This window comes from Ceratotherium simum, chromosome 10, assembly GCF_057802395.1.
Source record: "Ceratotherium simum simum isolate JZ-2026a chromosome 10, ASM5780239v1, whole genome shotgun sequence".
NCBI lineage: Eukaryota > Metazoa > Chordata > Mammalia > Perissodactyla > Rhinocerotidae > Ceratotherium > Ceratotherium simum.
In genome coordinates, this window is record NC_141909.1 from 33263154 (window position 1) to 33268286 (window position 5133).

General features: G+C 39.0%; 1 pseudogene; it reads right to left on the minus strand.

The window, feature by feature from the left end:
- Positions 1-754: 754 nt before the first annotated feature.
- Positions 755-1675, minus strand: LOC101396088 (translocon-associated protein subunit alpha pseudogene; annotated as a pseudogene).
- Between the last annotated feature and the right edge of the window lie 3458 nt (positions 1676-5133).

Here is a 5133-nt window from a genome sequence, read left to right on the forward strand (position 1 = left end):
TCATTGTTTATTTAATAGTGAACATTTTATAAATTATTCTTACCTAAGTCAACGTTTTCCACTTAACTCAAAGTTTGTCCCTGTGTGTATGTGTGTGTGTGTATATGTGTGTGTGTGTGTGGTTTATATAGTAAAGTGAACAGAAATTTTTATGCTTCACAATTTTGTCGCTGGAAGTGCCCATAAATTTCTTGAATGCTTGGGAAGTTTTCTCAACTTGTGTATTAAAGAAAAGAGCAAGAAAAGACAATAGCTTTTTTTTACTGCTAAAAAGCAGCTACCTCTCCTTGTTTTCTTAGAATACTATTTGTGAAGCAACAATAACAGGCTAATCTGTGCCTTCAATGTGGATTTGGAACTATTTGAGGGAAGACATAGATTGTTTTCTTTCACACAGTTCTAGGCATGAAATCCACCATCATGTTGGGCAAATATATATTGTGTTTTGGGAGAGAAATACCAGAATCTGTCAGTAAGAAAAGACACAGGCACTATATTTAGTATCCTAAAGGCATACTTCAGGTAATCCAATGATTCTGATGAGACCAACTATTTACACACAGTACACACAAACACACACACACACACACACACACACACACACGCCCTGATTCTAGTGGTTTTAGAAAAAGCCAATTTGTGACTTTACAGAGTGAATGTGGTATGTTTTTGGCATTATTATGGCAGTTGACTCGGATTACTCAGTCTACACATTTGTTGCTGTTGCCTTCTATGGTAATATTGCTTCTCTGGGTTAATTGCCTTCAAACTGAAAAATACTGGGGCAATTAAGTAAAGACCAAATTGCTGCCCAAAGGAGCATTTGCCCATCAGATCCCACTGAGCTCTTCTGTGCCTATTTTCTGGGAAGGCTTCTGGTTGAAGCTTTATCAATTTGATTCAGAGTTTTGTGAGGAATGAGTTCACATTAGCATCACTGATTTGATGCTTCTATTTCTATTTTCCATATGGAATTCTTTTGATTTCTAAATTCCAGGAGTTGATAAAGTTCAACAACAACTAGTAGCTCAAAACCAGCAAGAAACCTAAATGTAAATATCGTTTCTTCATCTAACATATCCTATCTTTTATTAATTGTAACTGTTTGATTGAAGATAGCGTCTTGGAATACATTGCCATTCAAATCTTTGAATTTAGATTCATGACTAGATTACAGGGTCATCCCATGGGCTCACAAGGAGGAATGAAGGGGCACTCACAGTTGCCTGTCTCCGGAGTGGCCCTACGGTGTTTATATGAAGAATTGTGATATTCTGGTTATAAAACTGGTGATCCTGAGGATAATGAAATGAAGCATCTCATTAACAACAACGTTTTCTGTACCCTTGTGTGTCAAGTCTATCAGGAAGTTCACAATGCCATTTTGTTCTCTCCTTTTATAAATAGGATAGATGTATCTGCCCTTGTTGAGGCTTTGGGTTCCCCAAATACATCTTCTTCCTTCTCCTGACAGATCTGTGGCTTCATCTTTTTTAGCCTCAGCTTCCTCATTTGCATTATTGAATCTTTCACTCGTTCTTCATCCACTCTAAGATCTTGAGCCATTGGTGATTAGTTTCCAGGCCCCTCTCTGAACAAGAGGGTGGCAGACACGACAATCAAGCATGGTAGAAGAAGGTGAGGGAAGAGTCTCATTGTGTGGTCAGTTAAGTGTCCAGTTCCTGTCCGTGGTTCTCTCAGGGCCCTGGCAGTGGTAGCAGCATTATTCTTCATCTAGGCTCTGGGTCAGGAGGGCTCCACTGTGGTTATGATTCTCTGTATAAGAGTTACACTATCATTAACTAGGAAGGAAAAAAATCAAGGTCATTTGGGACTCTATTGATTAAATAACATGTCTTTTGTGCCTATAGACCAATCATTTATATTGCAACCATTTTGTTTTGGGGGAGTTTTAAGTAACATTTCTCCACTCTTTTATTCAAAAATGTTTATTAACTTCTAAAATGGGAGTGGGATAAGGTAGTCTTTAGAATTCCTACTATCTACCAAAAATTGCAGTGATTATTATTCTTCAAAATGTTAATATTTAATTCATTTATTATGTACGTTTTTATCATAACATTTTTATCCCTTTGCTCAAGGGGTAATGTTGTGGCCAGTGAAATACAGAACACCAAGGCCAATCATTCTAAGTTTCAAAGCTTTTGGGAGTGCAGATTGAGTTCTCTGCAGGAATTTTAGCCTAGAGATGACACTAATTCAGTCCCTGACATAGGCAAGTTAAAGTCAATGGGATGCCAAATGGAACCAAGTTTTGCTTTCCCTAAGTCCATCTGCCTCAATTTCAGCTTAAGTATCTCTAGAGAAAAAGAGAAGTCTCCAAATGTGACATTGACTTTTATGCCTTCGTTAATCCAAACCAAGGTGAGAGATATTGGATCCTTCCCACCAAGTTAAAACAAATACATTCTTTATTTCCTTTTGTAAACTGCAAATCTCTAATTGAAAAACCTGACTAAGGTTCCAAAACCTTGGAATGAGTCCTGCAGATAAAGCTTGGTTGAGTTCCATGGGTGCTCAGTGAATTTCCTTAACTCTAGAATGACTTCCCAGTCTCTGGGATGAGACCTTAACCTTATGCTGAGTCCTGAATTGAACTTTACTTCTCTGAATTCAGGCTACTTGGTTGGGGCTTTTTTAGCCATGGTAATCTGGTCGATATCTCCTGAGTCTCTTGAAGGAGTCCTCATTCCTACATGTGGTGTCAGAACTGTTGTCAGCTTCCTCCTAGAACCCGTCTTTGCTGGATCTTCTCCATTTGATCCACTCTTTAGCCTTCTCTACCCTCCTCTGAGCTCTAGCAGGCTGATCTTTATGAACTGCTTTGTCTGGCCTTTCTTGCCCTCTAGTTTCCAGTTGGGTTTGGCCAATGGGAGGCACTAGTAAAAACTGGAGGGTAAGACAAGAGAGAGATTGGGGTACCTATTTCCCAGACTCTCTTCTTGTTTGGTCATCTCTAGGCAGTGGCTATGTTCTACTGCTGCGTGTGGTTGTGGTTCTAAGTCACATCTCCTGTCAGATAGCCTTTTCCTACTGCTACAGGTCTCCTTGGGTTCCAGGTACAGCTCCAGACCCCTCCCTGTGGTAGGCTGAATAGTGGTCCCCAATGATATTCACATCCTAATCCCTGAAACTCATGAATATTACCTCATATGAAAAAAAGGTCTATACAGATGTGATTAAATTAAGGATCTTGAGATGGAGAGATTATCTTGGATCATCTGGGTGGGCCCCAAATGTAATTACAAGTATTCTTAAATAAGGAATGTAGAGACTTTACTACATGCAGATAAGAAAAAAGCCATGTGATGGAAGCAAAGTCAGAGAGAGTAGATGTTACACTGCTGGCTTTGAAGATGAAGGAAGGGGCCACTGAGTCTAGGAATGCAAGGAATGCAGCTCTAGATACTGGACAAAGCAAGAAAATGGATTCTTCTCTATCGCCTTCAGAGGGAGAGTGGCCCTTGATCTTAGCCTGATAAGACTCATTTTTGGACATCTGACCTCCAAAACTATGAGATAAACTTTCTGTTGTTTTTTAACCACTAAGCTTGTGGTAATTTTTTTTCCAGCAGCAATAGGAAACTAATACAATCCCTTTGCCCTTTCAAGCCTGGTGGAAATTGTTCCTGCTGTTTCTAGCTCCAGGTTGCTTGACCACCCCACGTTGGTCTCCCTTAACCTGCCTCCACCTTTGGAAGATGTCCCACTCATTTCACGCCATTGAACCACCCTTTAGAGTATGCCACTTGTTTCCTGCTGGGATCCTGATTGATATACCTCCTTTCCTCTTCCAAGGCCAGGAGAACTATGACAGGAAATACTCATTTAATTTTCAATGAGTTCCAGGAGGGCAAGGACAATGGGTTTTGTCTTTTTGTGCCTGCTTTTATAAGTGGATTAATCAGTATAGGAACACTGTCAGTCTGTATTTGGGAAAAGTACCACTGGAGTAAAAAACAAAAGGATCCTAAAATGATATCATTTACATTTATGCAAATATGCCATATGATCTGAGCTACACATGATCTCATAAGTCTTACATAAATAGTCTTTATATTGTCAAAGCAAGGGTTTACTTTGCCAACCACAATATGAGAATGAAATAACTCATACTGAAAGAATTCATTCTTAAAATGTCTCAAATAGTATGTGTACTTTTGAATACTGGCTTTCTGAAAATCTTTTTCATTGCTGGTTTGTAAGTACCCAGTCTGGCACTTACCAGAGGATTGTCAGATGTTATTTCACACACACACACAGTCTAACAGTTTGTTGTGTGGTATTTTAGTTCCACTAAAGACATTTCAAGTCGGTTTGTGGTTGTGCAACTGTAGAACAAAAATATAATAAATGTCATTAAGCTGAGGTCCAGAATCAGTCTGTAAGCTGGAGAACTTTTACACTTATGCCCTTATAGAATAACAAAATGTGTTATCCTCTGGAGGATTGATTTAATAGCTTTTTATAGATCTAAACCAAGCAATTATTTCAAAACCCCAGCTATTCTGACCTTTCTCGTCATTGTTGTTACTGCTATAAAAAGCATTTTGTACGTAGTGCCGGGCACTGGGCAGGAATCTTGAGCACATACTAGCCCTAAACTCTAAGCTTTAATCTTTTGCTAGCTCTTCTGTTCTGAAGAGAAAGAAGGTTTGCAAAGAGAAACTAAACACAGCAGACAGGACTTGGAAAGCACATAAAAGGTTGTTTTATAAGCATTCAGTGAAATACTTAGTTATCTTTCTTTTTACTTATGGGACCCTTGATTGAGTGATTTTCTGCAGTCCTCCAAATGACATAATTTCTATTCCTTACATTAACAGTCGACTTCCACCCAATGCTCTTCCTGAGCATATTTTATTTTCTTTGTAGCACTCATTACTTGCAAAATTATCTTGTTTAATATATTTACTTGTTTTTGAAATCTGCCTTCTCCACAAGAATACAAACCGCATGAAGACTAGTACTTGCTATATCCCTAGGTCTTTGAAAGTGCTTGGCATATAGTAGGGATGTAAAACAATATTTGGTGACTGAATCATGATGCAATCAAATTTGGGCCTTCATGGGCCGGCCCCGTGGCTTGGTGGTTGAGTGAGCGCGCTCCAC